Source organism: Cavia porcellus, unplaced genomic scaffold (genome assembly GCF_034190915.1).
Source record: "Cavia porcellus strain 051 isolate PalLab524CR breed Dunkin Hartley unplaced genomic scaffold, mCavPor4.1 scaffold_30, whole genome shotgun sequence".
In the NCBI taxonomy this organism is placed as follows: Eukaryota; Metazoa; Chordata; class Mammalia; order Rodentia; family Caviidae; genus Cavia; species Cavia porcellus.
In genome coordinates this window covers 4,028,681-4,052,258 of record NW_026947513.1, presented here as the reverse complement: position 1 = coordinate 4,052,258, position 23,578 = coordinate 4,028,681, and the positions used below count along the sequence as shown (strand labels likewise).

General features: G+C 35.9%; 1 protein-coding gene across 4 annotated transcripts in view; it reads left to right on the top strand.

Annotated features, from left to right (window-relative positions):
* The window catches only part of Kcnip4 (potassium voltage-gated channel interacting protein 4), a 1,100,013-nt gene that overhangs the window by 340,262 nt on the left and 736,173 nt on the right, over positions 1-23,578 (top strand). The window lies entirely within an intron of this gene.

Genomic DNA, 23,578 nt, shown 5'->3' with positions numbered 1-23,578 from the left:
AAAGTCCAACTGGAGGGCAGCAGCACCTGGACCTTCTTGATGCATCATAACCTGGAAGAGAGCACTGCATGTTTTGGTAAAGCAAGCATGATAGCTCAGATCCGCTTTACTCTGCTAATGTCACAAATCGCATGTTGGTGGCCTCACTCTCATGATTTATCTAATCTCAACTCTCAAAGGCTCCACCTCCAAATATCACATATAAATTTAGGTAAACATCTAGTTTTGACTCATCATTAAACTGATTTTATGGCCCATTAACAAATCATAATATGAAGTTTGAAAAATACCTGTAACTAACTTACGTTGTTCGTAAGAGAGAACAAGAGAATGACATGAATATAAAATGTTATGCACATATTTAGGATGAACAGGGTGAAATAGCCAGTTCTCCCAGTGATAGATGAAGAAGGATCAAAGCACTCTGTAATGGTATAAACAGCAGTGACGATCAGTATCTATTGAATACTTGAATGCCCCATGTAAACTTTAGTTTTGGTACATACTTTCACTTAAAGTTTTAAACAATCATGTAAATGTTATATGCGCAACTTATTGTCCTGTTTTACAGTGTAGGACTTGAGGTTTTGAAATTACTTTTCCCATGTTTATAAAGCTTATAATGGACGAAGCTAGGATTTGATTCAAGGGTTATATGACAACACCCCATATACTCATCTGTTTTGTATCTACACATTTCCATTAAAACAAAAGCCAACATATTTTGTTATGATTCAGTAACTGGAATCCAAAGAAATGTTTGCAGTTTCAGCTTTCTCAAGAAAGGGCACCTGGAATTTTCCTAACAAAAAAAGACATTCTGAATGTAGAATTGTGAAGTAATGAAGTTGTCAATTTGGTTGAAAATAACAGACATCTTGTGCGTATGTCATTATGCTATTTATCTACAAACATGCTTGTTTCATTTTATTTGGAAATAAAATAGTGTTTCACTTAAACGTTTTAGAAACGGATGTTATTATCTCTGCAGGTCTATATTTAATATCGTTGTGGCAGGTGACACAGTAAAATCCAGAGGATTAATTAAGTTGAACATACACTGCCATTTATAAATTTAGCTCAAGTTGATTGCCAGCTCTTGTGGTTAAACACCCAGCACACTCACTGAGTTGGGTCATTTATTCTCTGAAGGAGCTGACATCTCCTTTCAAATACACAAATATTTCTAGTACGCCATTTCATTCTCATTCTCCATTGCGATAGCCTAGAAAACAAATCTAATTTTTGAATAACAGAGACAGCTTATACAGCTTCTGCTGCAGTGTAGAGAGTACTTGTTGATATAATGGCCTAGTTGATTTTTTAAGAGTAAAACACGAGAGGCAGTGAGTTCACCATCTTTAAGGTGACAATATGCTTTCTATGTATATTTGGCAATAGTTTTTAAGGGATTTGAAAGATGCTAAGAGTGGTCTCTTTTAAATATGTGTCTACTTTTCATGGAACATTTTTTAAGTTGTATTGGATCCAGTATCATTTCTTTGCTGCTGTAGGGTAAATGTAGTTTTCTTACAAGAATATTTATTGGTTTTATGAAAAGTAGTTTATTCTTCACATTGAATACTTCCATCAAGTAGTTATTCAATATAGAATATTATTACTCTTTTTAAATATCTTAAACCAAAAACTTCGTTTTAGAAGAAGACACAAAATGAAAGGTAGCTTATATAACATTAATAAGATGTGACTGTGAACAAAGCTTGTACAGTTTCTGAACAGGAACATCTTTATGTGCAGATATTTAGAACAGTACTATCTAAAGGCTTTACTGTTAATATTAAATGAGATGAGTGAACCCTGAGCCTCTGACCCAAGGACATGACTCAACAAAGATTCATTGCTACATTTAAACAGTGGAATTCATAAATTGAGAATTCCTCTGTTTTTCAGTTACCTTGTTAAAAATCATTGGTGCACAGATAGTGGAGATAAAAATCAGGGATGAAGAGATAGTGATTATTTATTACAGAAGAGTAGATATTTTATAAAGATGGATATTTGGTCATTTGTTGGTACACTTGGAAGTCATGCATCTTACTGTAGTTGGGAGCAATTGATCATTCTCGTAAATCATAACTGATCTCAACTTACATAAGGCATTCTTTTTTCAAAAACTGAGCATTACTGAATTGAGTTTAAGTCCACTAAAAGTATTTTTCAAAAGTAATTTTCAGAGTGTTCTATATTCCTGTTCTGCTACATGAGTCACAGTAGATGGAATCATTTAGTTAAATTAAATTTTTATTTCTATGTTGAAAGGCAGTTTATGGAGAATAATAACCAGAATGTCATTGTGTTCAATACGTATTGAATCATCCATCAACTCTAAAATATGAAGTTACGATAGCATTTGTCCTCAGAATATACAGAGATTTTCAGATGTGAGAAGCAAAGTGTTTGAGGGTAGTGGTAGGTAATAAAATCCAGAATTTTGAGTGTGGGATTGTGAGTTTTAAATGTCCACTGGAAAGTAAATAAACACAAATGGATATAAGTAGCTCAATTAAAAACAAATTAATAGGTTGCAAAGCAAGAAGGTTACAAATAAGATACAGATAAAATTAAATCAAGATTGAGTGTGTCCCCAGGAAATCTGCTGGAAAGCAAGGTGTGAACAGGGCACAAACACTACTTAAAGTAATCTTTGGGGGTGACAGGAATCGCACGGGCCAGCTCTCCCTGGTGCTTCCCTTCTACTGGCTAAACTTGGATCATCCTGTACTGTGTCATGCTCAGGCAGGTGCTGTGGCTTTGGTCAAAGTGGTGGCTATTGACTTCCAGACATTTATTAGTACAATGGATTATTGAAGTGTGTACGCATTTGCTTGGTGTACTCTCCAGGCGTGCATGCGTGTTTGTCTATCTGTGTGTGTCTGTTTGTCTGTGTTTATTTTACCTGAGCATGTGGAGATTGTTCCAGCTTGTATCTAGATTTCTCCCTAAAGCCTCTCGCACTCATACGTGAAGATTTTCAGAGGTCACTGGATTTAGGGTGTGGATGTGGATAAAGGGAGTGTGAACATGGATAAAGGGTGGAATTACTAAATTAGTCCACAAAGTGGTGCAGCATAGCTCTGGGTGTGAATAATGAGAAGGCTCGCCCCTCGGTGTGGGGGCACCACTCTAAACACGTGTAGCCTGGATGGGAAAAAAGGAAGTGAGGCTTTCCGCCTCATGGACTGTTTTTCCTCTGTGATGCCCCTCTGCCCACTCTGTTTTGGATCCAACTGATTCTGAACTGAAACCTCTATAACCTGTGAACCAAAATAAACCTTTCATCCTTTAACTCTATGGTGTTAGACATTTTGCATCAGCAATCAGAAAAGTAATTAAGAGTTATAATGACTCTTCCTATGTTCTGGACTCTAAAAGCATTTGAGTAGAATCCAGAAGAAAGTCATGTTTACCTAACATGAATTCTAAGAAGTTCCATGTTAGCAACGATAGACAAACAACTTTTCTTGTTTCTAAAATATGTATAACCAAATGCGTGGAATTTCTGGAAGAATACTGAAGAATGCTGTCTGTCTCAATTCAATTTAGCATCTTCTACTGAATGGGCACTGGTAAATGGTGGTAAAGAGTACCATATAAGATAATAGAAGCAGGTACAAGCAAAACAGATAATATGGAGGAAGAAGTCATAAATTCTTCTAAACAATTTCCAGAGATGGAAAGAAGCTAAGTATGGGAGCACAACAAAAGATGGCAGCCATGGGGGAGGATGCAGTGTGTGTGAAGGCACAGAGTTCCAGAAAATTTAGTGTCTGTGATATTGCAGCTCTAAAGGTAACAGGAGGCAGAAGAGGTAAGCAAGGACAGGGTCATTTAGGGTCTTGCAATTTGCACATTCTTTGAAACTGACAAGGAAAGAAAGTATTATTGTCCTCTTCTCAAAGTTAAGGGTGTGACAAACTGGTTGGCCTTCAAGTCCAGTGTGGCATCCAAATAGCACATTCAAGGTACAACAGGCAAATCCTTTAACTAAAGTGATGTTTAATATGTAGTACTGACATGTTTAGAAGGAAAAATTGATGTTATTTTACAGAGTAGAATTTCCTAAACTAAAGAAAATATAGGCCAAAGCATAGTGGATATTTAGCTGATTGAGTTTTAATGAAGGTAACTGTAAAACTAATGTTTTAGGAAAAAAAATAATCCCACTAAATATTACATTCTGTTGTTATTCTGAAAATCATTAAATGATAATGGACTAATTGTAAGGCAAAAATAAAATGAGATAGTATTTTAATTAACCTAATTAAGTCTCTGGTGGCTATAACCTTACACGTTTCAATTGAGTATAATTTTTGAAGAAATTAGCATATTAATGTAGGATAATTATAATCATAGCGTTTCCAATGTTATGAACTCAGGGCTAAGAGAAAATGTATTTTGAAAGCAAATAAGTCTACAAAATGAATAATCAAAATTAAGTAAATAATTCTAAAGTCTTCTAAATATTTAAAACTTTTGGTAAGTTGACTATTGGGGACTTATAACTTACTACTTAAATATATTTCTGGGTACAGATTTGGGCAGCATTTCAGATAGTCTTGAGTGCATAAGTTAATCTTAGGACTGATTTTTAGTCAGTGTGAAAGCCAGGTTTACTTTGGTATTGAAAATTTTCAAATAATTTGGATATTTTTCAGCAATATGTTAGCTAAACACTAGAAAACTCATGGGCAATAAACTAAAAATTGTTAATTGTTTAACCAAAGCAGAAGCTTAGGTTCTGACTATCTATAAACTGAAAGAAACACATCCAAAGCTAGGGATATAGCTCAGTGGCAAGTGCAGAGTCATGAGTTCAATTCCCAGTACAAAAACAAACAAAACAAGAAATGCGTCCAATTGAATGATAAGCTCCCCTCCCTGTGATGACTCAAAATTCCAGGTTCCTTCCATCTGAGGTGATACTATCACCAGCAAATGGATTTATAATGGATTTTAGATGTCATGTATCAAAAGGTGACATGTGCAGATACTTTTATTAGGCTTCTGGAAACTAGCGTGTAACGACTTTGTGTTTTACTCTTCATCATTTAAAAAGTGTAACTTCCTATTAACTACTGAAATAAACTTGGTTTGTTACAAACCGTAGAATAAGGATTATACTATACAGCGTATTTTAATATAGGCCTTCGTGGAGATGACGTTTAAATTGGTACATGAAGGAAACAACTCAATACCTGAGTAACTAGTGAGAAGCCAGCTTTAGAAAGCAAGTGGAGAGGAAAGCAAAGGAAGACGGGCAGGTACTGGACAGCGCCCACATTTAACAGTCGGTTGTTTCTTGGGTACCTGGAGCTACATGGAGAACATTTCAGTCTTGGATTCCTAGAAATCTAACTCCTACTGTAGAAAACATTGACTTTACTGTAAAGCAGAGTAAGTGCTTTTTGCCCTAAACTTTCCTCCAAATCACCGAGAGCTCTTCACTCAAGGGTGTTGTATGTCCAGCGCTCACTGATTCTTCTCTGCTTGTTTCAAGTGGCCACAAGTTTACATAGCAAGGCTGCCACACTTGTACCTCCATGACTCACTTCTCTGTAGTCATCTGGGCAGTACACGGGCTCCTGCGCCTCAGATGTCAGAGGAAGTATAAAGTGTAGTGTGGGGAGGATGGAAAGAGATTGGTAGGCAGGTGCAGGTTACAGTGAGATGTGAGGAATAAGTCCTGTTTTACTGTACAGCAGAGCGACTGTGGTTAGCAATACTGAATCGAATATTTTGAAATGTCTGTGAGAGGATTTTGAATGTTCACATCACAAAGAAATGATAAGTTTAGGTGGTGCTGGATATGCTAAATACTTTGTTTTGATTATTATGCACTTGTACTGAAACATGCTCTGTAAATATTTCCAATTATTATGTCAGGTAAAAACAAAATCAAAAGTGAATCGTAGACTGATTACACAGTGTTAAACACAAAGTATCTGTGAGATTATTCTAGATAAAGGCCAACTCTCCTTAATGGTTATATTTAATAATATATCTTTCTTGGATCTTTCCATTAGTTCATGGCTATTAAAGCAAAGTCATATCAAGGTTGAACTGTTACAAATTAGATGTGAAAGAAAGTGATATATTGATAATAGAGATAAATCTCAGATCCTCAAAAATAACAAAAAGTAGAAAAACAGAAATACTAGAAATACACTGCTTTGTTTTGTTTTGTTTTTTCTCTTTTTCCTTTTAAATAAAATTTAAAAAATACTAGAAATATCAAAATAATGCAAACAGAAGAAAAAAAGAGTTTACATCATAGAGAAATAAAGCTTTATTCTGTCTTAAAAACACGTTATTCTGATTCTAGTCTGAAATATTATTTTACCTTGAGTTAGTTTTGATTTATTTCACTCTGCTCTTTAAATCTATCTTCTATCACGGTGTCTGGGTTTGGGTATTTACCTTCAACTAATAAGACAACCAGTCTGCTTCAAATCTTATTCTTAGTCTGGGGATTTAGCTCAGCGGCATAAGCACCTGCCTTGCAAGCAGGCAGTCGTGAGTTTGATCCCTGGTACCAGTAAAAAGGAAAAGGACAAAAAAAAAAAAATCTTGTTCTTTCTTTTTCTAATTCTTTTCTATTAGAATTATAAACTATTATTTCATTTATGGCCCTGTCTAAATAAAAGGCTACCAGGTGTGTTCCATTTCCACAAAAGATAGGAAACATTTTCTTTACATTTTTTAACACTTTCTTTTCAAATAGCCTTGAAGCATTGTCAATCTGGTCATGTATTTGATTTCTAAGAAGTCTGCATTAATTATTCATGTATGTAAATATAGACAACATTCTTCTTCCAAAACAGTAAAGCTGGAAATTTAAAACAATACTGGAAAACAAACAAACAAACAGAACTCTATAACTTACACATTTAAAGAATCCTTTCTAAAAGACACAAAAATCAAAATGGAAATAAAAGAAAATTCTGTATGCTTAGTCCAAAGTAATTTTAAGTATAGCACTTGTTCTTTGTTAAAGCTAAGATGTTATAAGCTGTAAAGTACCTGATTATTTATATTTATGAAGAAGAAAATTTCTGCAAATAGTCTCTGTCGAGCATCCTTATACCTTACCCTTTGTCTTCCTCTCTGCTACCTACCAAGAGCATTAGGATATGCCATTACTTCAGAGAGTGTATTGCTGTTCAGAAATTTGTTTCAAACTCTGCCAATCATTTTGAAAGTTCTGAAGGCAAAGCTTTCATGTCTTTTAGAAAGTATCCATGTCAACAAAATAATTCTATTTCAAATAACAACTTAATTCAGTTCTTTAGAAACAATATTGTGCATAACTCCACTGAAGTGACGATATCTGAGTGTGTGCAGGCTGCAAGCTAGAAATTGTGTCCTGACTGCAGCCTGGCTGACAGCCATCGGAAACTCATCAGAACGGAGCCTCTTGTGCTACCAGAAGCATATGCTGCCTCTTTATTCTAAGATGGGTAGCAAATTACAAAGCAAATCAAAAAAATACTGTCTCAGAATTAAAGAAACATAGCCTTAGGTTGTCTGATATATGTGCAAAAGCTTACAGGAAAATTCGTAGTCTTAACCTTTTGTATTATTATAACGGGAAAAAAATAAATAGACTAGGCATCTAGGTTCACACAGTTAGCAAAGAAACAAAGCAAAGCGAAGAAGAATGAAAGTAAGAAAATAACATCAGAAACTGATGATTTAGAATTTTAAAAAGCAGTGAAACTCCAAGTACAAAAGATATTTCTTTTGAAAAGATATAAACACATAGCTACGTAGGTTACTTAAGAGAGAATGCCTGTAAACAACAACAAAGAAATTATAAAGGAGGAATCAGTACTGATAAAGGTGGAATTAGAAAGCAAAACAGGTTCCCTCAGTTGTAAAATGGTGATAGAAAAAGCTCCATGGTAGCTCCATGGGACTTTAATAAAGCCCCCAGCAACTGCAGTCTGTACCTGAGACATGCGCGTGCTGCTGCAGGTGATGCCACGTGCTGAAAAGCATCACTGGTCCTGCTACTGCTGGTTACTGCTACTCTTAATAATCCCATGACTGATCCTGTTGTTATCACTGCAGTTAAATTATGTTCGTAATAACTTATTCAGGATCCTCTTGGAAGAGAACAAATATCTAAACCTGCTGAGGTCAGGGAAGGTTTGCTTAAGAATTGAAACTGTAAACGAGTCCTGGAGTGCAACAAGGAAACGGGGAAAGTGTAATGAGAGAACAGAATGCCTAAAGACGAGATAGGTTAAGGGAGCTATGAATTTTTCAAGGTAGTTGTATAAAATATGCAAGATGTGGAAGTTGAAAGGAAGATGGTGAAAAATAAGTGAAGATGTGAGTCAGGGTACATGCACAGATGTCTTCTGCCTTACACATTGTTTGCACTTATGGTGGGCAGAAGCAATACATGGTCAGCAGACACCGTAGTTGAATTTTTTTTTTTTCTTTTTCGTTTTTATCAGTACCAGGGATCAAACTCATGACTGCCTGCTTGCAAGGCAGGTGCTTATGCCACTGAGCTAAATCCCCAGCCCCTTGTAGTTGAAATTTTAAACTTCAGTCTTTTCCTGGGCCAGTGATGTACTCTGCAATTCTCTCTCATACTGCTGGTCAGCAGCTGTGCTCTACAGCTCCCCGGGTGCCGTACATCTTCAGGCAATGCACTACATTATTAAACTCTGGTGCTTCAGATTTTAGGGGTAATCAGGATATAAACCCACTGTAAATCACGGAGCTTCCCTGTATTAAGAAATTGAAATCCATTTTGACCATTTTTTCTGGTTTTATTGGTATATCTATACAATGTTATGTGCAACATTTTAGTATGGCATACCCTGGCTTTGTGTTTTAAACTTCTTTCTCCCTGTAGTTTAGACGTGTTGCAGAGTGTATATGAGAGAATATATTAAACACACTTTAAACTCTTCAGCATAAGCAAACTAAATTTTGCTGATGAATATAATCATGGACAAAAGTAAGTGTCAATTTTTGTTTAAGCTATTCAAGTTAGTCACATCACTTCTGCACCCAGAAGACATATTTTACAGAATCTCTGTAGGAATAAATATATGTGATTTGGTGTAATACTACGTGCTTGCCGGGGATGTGCCTTTTTCAAATAGAATATCCAAGAATTAATATGTGAAGCATAACAGTTTGTCACGGCGATTTTCAATTAATAGAATTTTGATACAAATTATGTTTTTATATCTTATTTTATGTATACATAATATCTATCCATATCTAAAATAGCTATATTTCAGAAAAAATATTTCACATCTATATGACAAACTGTGTGTTTCTGTACCATATATGTCCTATAAGTTTGATGAGATAATGAGCAATTGACCTAAAAATTTTAGGACAGTGCTGGATAGTTAGCAGCATTTTGTCAGTTGCTTCCTTGTTCTAAATTGTTTTGTATTCTTGTGGGCACTCCCTGTTAAATATGAAACCTTCCAGAGTTCCTAATCTCTGAGTCTTCTTCCTGTGTTTTCTCATCTCATGCTCGTGGACACTTTTCAATCTGGGGAGTAAGCAGACCTTCTGCAAGTCAAATGAGTTTTTCTTTAACCTGTCCCACGCCTCTCCATTTTCCTCTTCCCACATTCTTTGGTGAAACCCCTGGACGTGTGCTTGGTCTGATCAGCTCAGCTTGACAGTTGCATGATACCTTGGCAACAAAACACTAATGCACCTGCTGCTCATTTGTATGGAGATTTTGTCGGTTGTGCCTATGCCTTCCAGACAAGGAGCCAGAACTATGAATTGAAGGCTGAGGAAATAAGTTTGCATTTCTGAAAGCAACTGGCTCTTCTTTCTAAATAACATCAGTCAAGTCTGCGTGAGTGTGTGGACACACGGCGTTGGGCACATGCGAGAAAGCAGCCGAGGCAGCTCTCATCCAGTTGTGTCCTCTGAAACCTCTGCGTGACAGCTCCTGGCAGCCTCTTGTGTTTGTGGGCTTCATGTGACCACATTTTCATCGGTGTCATTCAGCCTGCCATCTCAGAGGACTGCGACAAACCTAAAACAGTGAGAAGGAGAAGTATCCTCAGAAGGGATTATAAATGAGCTGAGCTAAAAATTTGAAGAGAGAGCTCAGGCTGCCAGGTGGTGCTTGAGTCTTGAGGTGACTGTGCTAAATATTTTTTGAAAGAATGTATGAGTCTGGGTGACTTTCTTAAATGAAAAGGATATAATGTTTAAGAAAAAGGAATTTGGAATCCTATTGCTGTTGAATACGTATTTAGCCATAAAAAATAACACATCCTTGACCAAATAATGTATTATCGCCAATCTTTAGCTTGTTTTCCTATAAAGTAATGCAACTATATGTACCCCATAATTGTTAAAAAGACTTCATTTAATATAAGAAAATATTTAATTTTTGCCCCATAATGAATGCTTGTTGTATAGTATAATGGTCAGAATGATGATGATAATAATAATAAACAATTATTTTGGCTATTGGGGAAATTGAATCTGGTTATAAAGTTCTCTGGAATAATGCTTCAACAGCCCTGACAGGTTTTCCGACCTATTTTCCAAAGCCAGTGGAAATTCTGTGTTTATCCCTTTATTGTAGTCCTAAGCTCTCTAGAATGGAATTCTAAGCATCTGCCCTCCAATTTTAGTCTTAGTCCCATTGTTGATGAATCTGCAGTTATTGCTCAGGTTAAGTTATGGAGTCCACAAGTAATTGTGGTCTGTTCTTCCTTGAGCACTCACATCCATTCTTGCTCTGCAGCAAGCCACCAGTTGACAGGTGGCCGTATGCATTCCGTGCTCTATCTGTGACTGTGCCCTTCAGGAGACTTGAAATGGCCCTTCTGATCCTGTTCTTAAATGTTTACATAACTACCTCCTTTACCTCAACACTCTTCACTCTCTTATCTATCCTTAAAAATATCAAAGCTTTTAGCATCTGATTTTTAAAAATATGCCTTTATATACTTAAACTTCATCTGAATTTGCTAGGACCTATGCAACAAAGTACAGAAAACTGAATTGCTTAAATGGCAGTAAAATCTTGCAGTTCTAAAGGCTTGAGCCTGAGAAGGTTTGCTCTCAAGATCTGAGTGGAAATTTTTCCAGATTTTTCTTACCTTCTAGTGGTTTGCTGGCAATATTTGTTTTCATTAGCTTGAAGAGGTATCACCAGATTACTTCTCTCATTTTGACATAGAATTATGTGTGTGTGTGTGTGTATGAGTGTGTGTGTGTGTGTGTGTGTGTGTGTGTGTATGTCTTTCATACAAGAACACTAGGTTTATCCTGTTCCAGTATGATTTAATTTTAGATAACTGGGTTTTCTCCTTTCTGAAATGACATTCTGAGGTATTGAGTGTCAGGGCTTCAAAATATGACTGAAGTATTTGATTCAATCTGTAACAGATTTACTTCTAGCAAGCTGAAGCTTGACTACCAAATTCACACACATCTCCCATATTATAATACCCTTTGAATTATTCCTTTCCTCCTACAGGAACCTAGGTTTAAAATAGGAGAATATGGTTTCACACTCATATCTTTCTCTTTAGGAAAACTTATGAGAGGATCTTTGTTTAATTAAACTTACTAGGCAGCACTGCTATGGCTATAATATGTGTTCTTTATTACCAAGTACTTGTCTCTCTCTTCTGGTCTGAACTCTTTGGAACTGCGGTGTGTGTTTCTTCCCCACTACTATCTAGAGAACTACAATATTATAAGGTTCATTGTGAATGATAAGAAAGGTTTATGTGACAGTGTGCTCATTCTTTGTGAAATATATAGCATTTTAATGACTGCAAAAGTAATTCCATTCCTCAACATATTTTTCAGTTTATATTACACTATTAAGGAGGGAACAACAAAAGCACCATTTTTTTAGTTGTATCTCCAGCCTATGGTCTTCCATGCCATATATATTTTTTACTTCTCTTTCTTTATCTGTACGTGGTAGACCTACAGATTAATTTGCACACATCAGAAAGTCCAAAAATAACAGCTAACATACATTAGTGTTACATTTTGTCATGTATACCAAAGACAACAATTTTCTTCTCCTTTTTTTTTTTTTTTTTTTTTTTGATACCGGGGAATCCAACTCATGACCATGCGCTTGCAAGGCAGGTGCTTATGCCACTGAGCTAAATCCCCATCCCAAGACTACGATTTTCCCAGTGAGGCTGATATGGGAAATTTGGACAGTTTTATTTGTAACACTATAACGATCTGTGTTTATTTCCATTCGTTAGCCTTAATTTTTACAGATGCACTGTAAGAAGCAGGAAAGAGGAAAGAGAAACAATAGGACTTTTTCCAACACAAATCTAATCCCTTTTAGAACTTCCCTTTATTATGTCCCATAGCCCATTAAGTTTTACTGGAAATTATTCATCTTTTGAATTTGACTTTAATAGATTTTAATAGGAAATATGAGTTTCTTGCATTGATGGTCACCTCAATTTTATTTTTTTCTTTTTTTTATTTAAAGAGAAAGAAACAAAAAAATACATGGAGATAAAAAGGGTAGAAATAATACAGAATTACAGAAAAATAAATGGTAAGAAATCACCAGTTGATAAGTTACAAATTGTCATCTTAGAAATAGCTGTTCAGGTTACAAAATTAAAGTATGTAAAATGACATTCAAATAGTGACACTGCCAACAGTTCTGTTCAATGATTCAACAAAAACTCAGTAATATGGTTATCAGTCCTACACACTTGTTTTATATCTTAATGAGGGTAAGATTAAACATATCAAAACAGAACAAAACAGTTTAAAAGAAACAATTTAAAGAAACACAGATTTCAAAGCAAGTCCACTGGAGATCTTCACTGTCTATCTAATTGTCTCTAATTTCTTCCAAATAATTGTCCCCTTCTTCACACACCTTAAATACATACTGCATATTATAGAACTAATCAAATCATTACAGGATGATGAAGGCTTTTTAGGTCTTCAAGATCTGACATCGGGGAAGACAATAATAACTACCATCACATTTCTCATTCTCTTCGTAGTAGCTGTACTTACCTTTACACATGCGGAAACTGAACCTAAGAGACCTCAATTTTAATGGTGTCATTGGTGAACCCAGCAGTTCTTTTCTCACTTGTACAAGTTTGTCATCTAAATGGCGGGGTTATTTTTCATGCATTTTTTATTGCAATTGTGGCTTACATATCTGTGAGGCTGCGTTGTGGGTTCCTCGAAGTTGTAGTCAGAAAGCCCAAGCTATGTCCCATCAACCTGTGCTTACTCATTTATTTTCACAGGAATTATTCAACTGCTCAGTAAATTAAAGTTCTCAGTCCCCTTATAAATTGGACTCTCAGTCTTGTTATCCATTTCACCAGATTATATGGAGGATCAAGAGAATGATTCAAGATATTTTTTAAACAAGTAGTACTTTAAAAATTTTACAAAATGTGTATCAATAATGGGTGTCATTGGAAAGCTAAGATGAATTTATTAAGAGAAGTGAAACAGGGTGCTTTCCTACATACTGTGTGCCTTGCTCCACATAAAGTGCACAGTATGGAGAGAAGAATCCTGTCTCGACACATAGTCTCTGGTTTTCCTGTTTCATATTTCAATAATATTTTAAAACTTCTTTTACTTCTAATTTCCTGAGAGCTCTTGAAAGATTAAGGTTGATTTACTCATCTTTTCCAAATCTTTCTCTTCTCAGCGTCCAGTGTAGTGCATGAAACATAGCATACCCTATATATTGCTCAGCTTGCTACTTCCCATCTGAGAGCAAGAGCCCCATTTGTACTGATCACACAATCGCAGTAAGAAAATGCCAGTGGGAAAGATTTTTGAGTTGCAAAGATAGGATCAGTCATGACTATCTTACCAAAGAGCATAAAGAGACAGGATGTGAGGGAGAGCTGTGGTTTTGAAGTCAGGTAATTTTTTATGTAATTTCAGTTTCCTGATCTATCTATGGTTATAATAGTATGATTACCTTAGTAACAGATAAAATCACAATGTATTACACCGTAATTACTTAGTAAAAACGTATGTGGTTATTCTACATCTTCTCCTTGTCTTTCAAAAACTTCAGCTGATCCTCTCTTTTAACAAAGGAGCTGAAGTGCTACTTGTTGGGGCAGTCAGAAATTCTGTCCCTTTAAATCACTGACCTTGCCCATGTTTTCTCCTCTGAAGTTCAGGTCTTGGTAGTTTCCAAAACTGCAATCAGATGTATCACTTCTACATTCTGTCCTTATCCCTCTTTCCTGAGCAAAATGATCTTTTTCTGCCTCTGCAATTTCGTAACATTTAAACTAAACTTATAACACTTTGCATGTTTCACATAGCTTATCATCAGCTTTGACTAATACACACACACTCACAGAGAGGGAGAGAGAAAGTAATTACTTACTAATTACAATTTAGTTAGTGAGTTATGAGCAAAGCCACCCACTCAACAAGTTAGACTTTATAATTTATGCTTCCTGTTATATTTCTTATCTCATTTGGTTTTCAAATTAAGTGTAGATATATCATAAAGCAAATAAATTGCATTCCAAATTTGGGACAGTAGTGCATGGAGAAGTGCCAAATTCACACTGCAAAGTATGTAAAAATTTTATATGAAAATTTTATTTTACACATTCTTTTTCAAGTGCACATTTAATTCTGTTCCTGGAGAAATGTTTTGAACATACAGAAAGCATGTTTGAAATTAAGCTGTGAAAAGCCATTTCGCATTTGATTCAATTTGTAATTTATGTATTTTTTCTACCAATACATACAAATGTGCTTGTGAGAGAATACATCCATCTTTTAAAAAAATCTTATAGTTTTTAGCATGGCAAAATCACGAGCCCCTCTAGAAGTTTATCTTTTAGGATAAAAACTACTTGTAATATTTTTATTCATTGAATTCAACTTATTTAAAGCATGATACCAACTAACAAAGAAGTAATGTTTTTAAAATTCAGAAAAATCTAGCTAACATTAATGAGAAATTGAAGTTTCAAATGCATTACCCGTGTAAGTGAAATCAAAGGAAACAGTAATTAGGATAATTGCAAAAGATATTGTGGGTTCTGTGTATTTGCACAAGTGTTGAGAGGTGGAATATAAATGTGGAAGTGTTTTGGTTCATCTCAGTATCTTAAGTTTGTAATAATTTTTAGACCACAACATTTTTCATGCTGAGTTAATATGTGAAGTTTCTTGATGTAATCTCAAATCCTTGTATGTTCATATAATCTCCAGTTTTAAACATAGAATACTTAATAGAGAGGTTTCTGTTTGTTTTACAAACAAAAATTATTTGGAAGAAGACGGTTGTTAGCTCAACAGCAGTGGCTGGGTATAGTGGAACACTCCTGTGATCCCGGGGTGAGTCTGAGGCAGGAGGACTGTGGGGAGTTCCAGGGCAGCCTAGGCTACCTAGTGAGTTCATGGTCAATCTGAGCTACATCATGAGTCCCTGTCTCGAAAAATCAAACTAATTAAGTAAATAAAATGATTAAAGAGAAAAGTATATACAGAAAAGGAAAGGGAGGAAAAATTCGCTATCCCTGGATTCTTAGTAGTACACTACTAAATTTTTTCCTCAAAATTAGATAGTTTCATAAGAAACTTTAGGACTGTGCTGCACAGGCCAGGATGTAGTCACATCTGGAACTCATCAGTGCCACAGTGTTATCCTTCTTCATCAGTGAGTCATATATTTACCACTTGAGCCAGGAAATGGGTTGTCTTCATAATCCATGTCTTCATGAAGACAAGAGAAGGTAATGTGATAGCTTAAAAAAAAAAACAGGATGTTGCTCTGTTTTTTTAAAGTCAATTGAAGGTGTCTGGAGGACTGTGGATGTCTCAGCGGGCAGGAAGGATCACAGGTTCCAGAGGCCCTGTGGCCTGTGGTGAGTGCTCAGCATGCTCTGCCCAAAGCCCAGACTGTTCGGGACCCTCCAGGCTTCTGGGTGCAGTGAAGTGGAGAAGTGGGTTTGAGGCCTCTGCATCCGCCTCCCCACCCGGGCTGTGCTTGGAGAACTGTGAAGCTTCCAACAAGTAGGCGGGGGCACACTCTCCCAGAGCCCAGCCTGTTTGGGATTCCAGTGCTTCACCATCGGTGTGCAGAGGAGGGGCTGGCCGGATCTGGGGCACCTGCATCCACCTCCCTGTGTCTGGAGGACTGTGGATATCTCAGCAAGCAGAGGAGCATCGCAGGTTCCAGAGGCCCCGCGGCCCGTGGTGAGTGCTCAGCACACTCTGCCCAAAGCCCAGACTGTTCCGGACCCTCCAGGCTTCTGGATGCAGTGAAGTGGAGAAGTGGGTTTGAGGCGTCTACATCCGCCTCCCCATCCCGGATGCGCTTGGAGAGCTGTGGAGCTTCCAACAAGCAGGTGGGTGCACAGTGTCCCTGAAGCCCAGCTTATCTGGAACTACAGAGTTCTAAACAGACAGAAGAGGGCCATTGGTTCTGCAGGCCCAGTGGCTTGGGGTAACAGGGTGCCAGAGTCTCAGGAGCTGCAAACATAGAAGGGGATTTCCAACATACCCTGAGGAAGCTTTGAAATAACACTTGAAACACAGAAATATAGGAAAACGACAAAAGGAAAGACCTAATTACAACCTCAAACCTCCAGCCCATCTCAAAAAACCCTAGGAGCAATGTATATAGAAGAAAATATATGCCATTCACCTCAAATATCGGACACAATAGCTACTGAGATTAATAAGCAACTCCAGGAAGCTTTAAAGAAATTCAAACTTGAAATAATCTCCCAGGTAAAAGAAGAAATGATAAAAGAAATGAAAGAGATTCTGAATATATCTAAAGAAAACACAGTTAAAAAATTGGAGGAACTAAACAAAAAGATAGAATCCCTAGATGAGCAATATAAGAGACAAACAGAATACATATTGCAGATGCACAGAGATATACAGAAAATAAAAAACTCCACTGAAAGTTGTAAAAACCGCCTTAATGAAAGTGAAGATAGAATTTCAGACCTTGAAGACAGGATTGCAGCTAGTGAACAGGAAAGGGAAGATCTTTTAAAAATAACAATGAATCAGGAAACAACAATTCAACAACTGCAAGACGATGCAAAGAAAAATAAAATAAAATAAAATAAGAATAAAATAAAATAAGAATGATAGGGATTAATGAAAAAGAAGGGGACAACATAAAGGATGTCAAGAGGATGTTTAGAGAAGTAATAGCTGAAAATTTCCCAAGCATGAGATCAGAAACCGACATCAATGAAGCATACAGAACTCCAAATAGTCATAACCAAAATAAAACTACACCCAGACACATAATAATCACCATCCCAGAAATCCAACACAAGAATAGATTATTAAAAGCTGTCAGAGAGAAAAGACAGATCACTTATAAAGGAAAACCTATCAAAATAACAGCAGACTTCTCAGCACAAACAATAAAGTCAAGAAGAGCATGGAGTAAAGTATTCCAGATCCTAAAACAAAAAATGATTTCCAACCTAGACTGATGTATCCTACAAAACTATCATTCAAAATTGATGGTGAAATATGATACTTCCATGACAAAGAACAGCTGAAGAACTTGATGAACACCAAACCAACCCTGCAAAAAATATTGAGAGACAGTTTAGATACACAAAGGAAACAACCACTAAGCAAAGCAGATACTTAAACAGAAAAGAAAGATAAAGATGCAACAGCAGAGAAATAACATGTCAACAATAAACCAGCATTTAACAGTAGTAACCATTAATGTAAATGGTCTCAACGCACCAATCAAAAGAAACAGACTAGCAGAATGGATCAAGAAACAAAATCCAACCATATGCTGTTTACAGGAAACCCATCTAACCCAGAAGGATACTTACAGACTGAAAATCAAAGCATGGAAAATAATACTTCATGCAGCAGGAATCCAAAAAAAAAAGCAGGAGTAGCCATTCTGTTTGCAGACAACATGAACTTTAAACCAACAATGACCATAAAGGACAAAGAAGGTCACTACATACTCATAAGGAGAAAACTCCAAGAGAAAGAGATAACTATCTTAAATATATATGCACCAAACTCCAGAGCACCCAGTTCTATAAAACAACTATTAACAGAAATGAAAACTCAAATTATCAGTAACACAATTGTAACAGGAGAATTAATACACCATTGACACCAAGGAACAGATCAACCAGACAAAAAATGAGCAAAGAAATAACAGAACTGAATCACACCTGCAAACAAATGGATTTGATAGACATATACAGAATGTGCCACCCAACAACATCAGAATACACATTCTTCTCAGCAGTACATTGATCATTCTCTAAAATAGACCATATATTAGCTCACAGAACATATTTAAACAAATGCAAAAGAGTTGAAATCATCCCTTGCATGTTATCAGATCATAGTGCTCTGAAATTAGAAATTAATGATAAAAGATACTGCAAAAATCCCACAAACACATAGAAACTGATTAACACACTCGTGAGTAATCAGTGGGTCACAGAAGAAATTAAACAATACCTAAAAGAAAATGAAAATGCAGATACAACTTACCGGAATTTGTGGAGCAATGAAAGCCATCCTCAGAGGAAAATTTATTGCACTGAGTTCCCACATCAGGAAAACAGAACGAATACAAATAAATAACTTGATGCTACACCTCAAACAGCTAGAAAAAGAAGAGCAAGTCAAGCCCAAAGCCAAAATAAGAGAGGAAATTATAAATATCAGAGCAGAAATCAATGCAATAGAGACTAAGAAAACAATCCAAAGAATCAACGAATCAAAGAGTTGGTTCTTTGGAAGAATAAATAAAATCGATAAGCCCCTAGCCAACCTTATTAAAAAAAGGGAAGAAAAAGCTCAAATTCATGCAATAAGAAATGAAAAAGGTGAAATCACTACAGACCCAATAGAAATACAGAAGATCATCAACACCTATTTCGAAAACCTCTACTCTCAAAAGTTTGATAACACAGAAGAAAGAGACAGATTCTTAGAAACGTATGAAGTACCAAAGCTAAATCAAGAGGATGTAAAACTGTTGAATAACCCAATCTCTGTTAATGAAATTGAAAATGTAACTGAGTCCTTACCTACAAAGAAGAGCCCAGGGCCAGATGGATTCACTGCAGAATTCTACAAGAAATACAAAGAAGACCTAATGCCGAAACTCCTCAAACTATTCAATGAAATTGAAAGGGAAGCAATCCTTCCTAAGTCATTCCTGGAAGCAAATATTACTCTAGTACCAAAACCTGAGAAAGACCCAACTAAAAAAGAGAACTATAGACCGATCTCCCTAATGAACACAGATGCAAAAATCCTCAATAAAATATTGGCAAATAGGATGCAGCTAATCATCAAGAAGATTATACACCATGACCAAGTGGGATTCATCCCAGGAATGCAAGGATGGTTCAACATACGTAAATCAATAAATGTAATCCCCCATATCAATAAAGCCAAAAGTAAGAATCACATGAGCATTTCTATAGAGGCAGAAAAAGCCTTTGATAAGGTCAAACATTTATTCATGATAAAAACTTTACAGAAAATTGGAATAGATGGTCTTTACCTCAATATAATAAAGGCCATTTATGACAAACCAACAGCTAGCATCATACTAAATGGCCAAAAATTTCAAACCTTTACTTCAAAATCAGGCACAAGATAGGATGTCCTTTATCACCACTCCTATTTAATATAGTATTGGAAGTACTAGCCAGAGCAGTTAGGCAAGAGAGAGAAATAAAAGGGGTAAAGATAGGAAAAGAAGAAGTTAAATTATCATTGTTTGCAGATAACATGATACTCTACATAGAAGACCCCCTAAACTCCATTGAAAGACTCTTAGATACAATAAATAAATTCAGTAATGTGGCTGGGTACAAAATCAATACTCAGAAATCAATAGCATTCCTATACACGAACAACAAAATCACAGAGAGGGAAATAAGAGAAACTGGACTATGCACATTAGCAAGCAAAAAAATGAAATATTTAGGAATTACTCTTATGAAAGAAGTGAAAGACTTATACAGTGAAAATTATAATACACTGTAAAAGGAAATTGAAGATGATCTCAGAAAATGGAAAGACATCCCTTGCTCATGGATAGGAAGAACAAACATTGTGAAAATGGCCATTCTCCCAAAACTGTTATACAGATTCAATGCAATCCCAATAAAAATACCATCAACATACCTTATATATCTAGAGAAATCATTCCTAAAATTCATCTGGAACCAGAAGAGACCTAGAATAGCAAAGGCAATTCTAAGCAGCAAAGGCAAGGCAGGAGGCATCACAATCCCTGACTTGAAGTTATACTACAAAGCAACAGTAGTAAAATCAACATGGTATTAGAATGAAAACAGAGCCGAAGATCAATGGAGTAGATCATAAGATACAACCACAACTACAAACACACTAAACCACCTTATCTTTGATAAAGGAGCCAAACAGGTTCACTGGAAGAACGGCAGTCTCTTTAATAAATGGTGCTGGAAAAACTGGCTCTCCATTTGCCGAAAACTAAAGCTAGACCCATGTCTATCACCATGTACTCAATTAAAATCTAAATGGGTCAAAGATCTGAATATTAAATCAGAAACACTAAATCTATTGGAAGATAAATCGGGTAGAAACCTTGAAGACATAGGAGTAGGTAGAGAATTCATGAACAGGATTCAAACCGCACGGGAAATACTTCCCAGAATCAATAACTGGGACCACTTCTTATTAAAAAGTTTCTGCATGTCAAAAGAAATCTCCAGCATAGTGAAAAGAAAACCCACAAACTGGGAAAAGATTTTATTGAACTCTCTCTCAGACAAGGGACTCTTGTCTAAAACATATAAAGAATTTTAAAACTCAGACCCCCAAAATTCAAAGATCCAATCCAAAAATGGGCAACTGAGATGAATACGCACTTCTCAGATGAAGAAATACAAATGGCAAATAAATACATGAAAAAACGTTCATCATCATTGGTCATTAGAGAAATGCAAATTAAAACCACACTGAGATACCATCTCACTCCTGAAAGAATGGCCAGGATCAAGAAAGCCAACAACAACAAATGCTGGAGAGGCTGTGGGGAAAAAGGAACTCTCCTACACTGTTGGTGGGAGTGTAGACTGGTGCAACCTTTGTGGAGGTCAGTCTGGAGATCTCTCAAAAAGCTGGGATTGGAAGTCCCGTTTATTCCAGCTATTCCACTTCTAGGCATATTCCCAGAAGAACTGAAAGCATCATACCACAGTAATATATGTGCACCTATGTTTGTAGCAGCACAATTTGTAATTGCCAGATCTTGGAAAAAACCCAAGTGTCCATCAATTGAGGAATGGATAAAAAAGTTGTGGTATTTCTATACAATGGAGTATTATTCAGCTATAAAAAAGGATCACATTGAGCTATTTATCAATAAATTGGTGCAGCTTGAGACCATACTCATAAGTGAAATAAATCGATCTCACATGTGTGAATACCGAATAGTTTCCCTAATGTAAGTAATGATTCAAAAGTATAAAAATATATGGTAATCATGATTCCCCATTATGTGGCCTTGAAGCCTTATAAAGTTTTCACTTATTAATTGGAAAGGCTTTATTCTGGGCTTCTTGATATGGAAATATTTGAATCTAGAGTATATGAAGTTTCATTCAAATATTTCAAGGAAAAAGACAGACACTATGGTAACTACTATTAAGTCGGGTTATTTGGTGGGGAAGCACTTGGTTGCTAAAACAGTCATGCTTTGACCTGTATTGTTATGTTGTTATGTCCTGTTTTATCTCAATCTCTCCCTTATTCATAAAAAAAAAACATTTAGTTATTTTTTGTGTTTTTTTTAATTAAGGGGGAAAAATTTTTAAATTAGTATGATATATAATAGTAACTTTTTTTGATTTCCTATTAACTTGTTTTGAAGTCCTGTAATACTCCCACTATCTTGTTTTGACTGATTAGACCCTGTTCCATTCTGTATGATAGTATCAAGTTTGAGGGTATAGGCAACTACTTTGAAGGCAATAAGATTCACTAAGATGCCCATTCTGGTTTGACTATTGTCTCCTTTGGAAGTCCTGTAATATTTACAATGCTTAAGTTTTATTGGTCTTGTTCTCTACTGTTTTGTTCAACTTTATAATATCTAATGAGATAGACAATTCTTTTTAAGGAAACAAGAGACAACGTTGACAACCATTGTTGATAACCTTGTACTCTGTTTTACATCATGTGCTATGTCTATCCTTGGTTTTGACTGACAGCTTTGTTTTGCCATATTTGACTCTGTTCTCCCCTGCCCCAAAAAGTAATAAGAACTAAGGAGTAATAATACCCAAAATGTGTAAATTTTGTTGTAAAAAAGAGAGCGAAAGAAAGTGCTCTATAGGATACAACAGTAAGTGTGTTTAGGGGTGTTAAATAGCTGACCATATTAATGTTTTTGGTTGGATCATTGAACACAACTGCTTGCAGTCTCACTGTTTAAATGTACACTTTGTATGCTTTGACTCTGTGATTTGACTAACTATCTCTAAGATAATAATATGTAATCTATTAACTGGTGATTTCTTACTGTTTTTTTTGGTTTTGGTTTTTGTTTTTTTTGTAGTTCTGTATTACTTGTACCCTTACACCGCTTTGTTTTGTTTTGTTTTTTCTCTTTTTCCTTTTAAATAAAATTAAAAAAAATAAAGTCAATTGAGGAAGGATGACATAAACTATTAAATTATGTCACATATGTGAAATATTAATATTGATTTCTCAGCAAATATTAAATACTCAATTAATGGCACCATGTATTTGTTAGTAGTGATACTAAGTAATTTGATTACCTTAAAATGTGCTCATTGGTTTTGTTTTTGGTTTGTCTGTTCATTTGTTTGATTGTTTGTATCTCTTTCATTGTTGAGAGACCTACTGCACAGCAAACTGGCCCAATCACCACAATAAAGGCGGCCCATTGGACCTGCGTTGCTCATTGGAAGTCTAAATGGCCCAAACTTAACGGACAGTTCTTTGAATGTGTTTCTGCAATCGTTTTAAGGGAAAAGGGAGCAATACAAGAATTCTGAAGTTCTATTTGGTCGTCTGTCCTAGTGAAGGACCAGATTTCCCTGTTATCCGGGGAAATTGCAGTTCTGTCCCTTCTATTTTGCAGTCTTTAATGGATTGTTCATTTAATTATCTCCCTCCTTATCAAGGAGGGATGTTGAAATGGAAGTCATCCTTTCAGAGCTGATTTTCCGTATTTGGGTGGAAAACAGACCTTTCGGTTTTCTCTATGTACCAGCTCATCCCCTCCAGTAGGTGCCGGGACACTAAAGCCCCTGATGGGAAGGCTTGTTTCCATACTAGTGATCTGTATTTCTTCTTCTTGCTTCAGTGCATGTATCTAATTAGTGTACAACCCAACTCTAGCTGTTTCAAAGTAGAATACATCTTGTAATGAGCTCTATTATTTTTCCCACACAAAATTTAATAGCCCGGTAAATTTAACACCAAACCAAAAAAAAACAAAAAAACAAAAAAACAAAAACAAAAAACAAAAAACAAAACTATTTATAAGACAGAT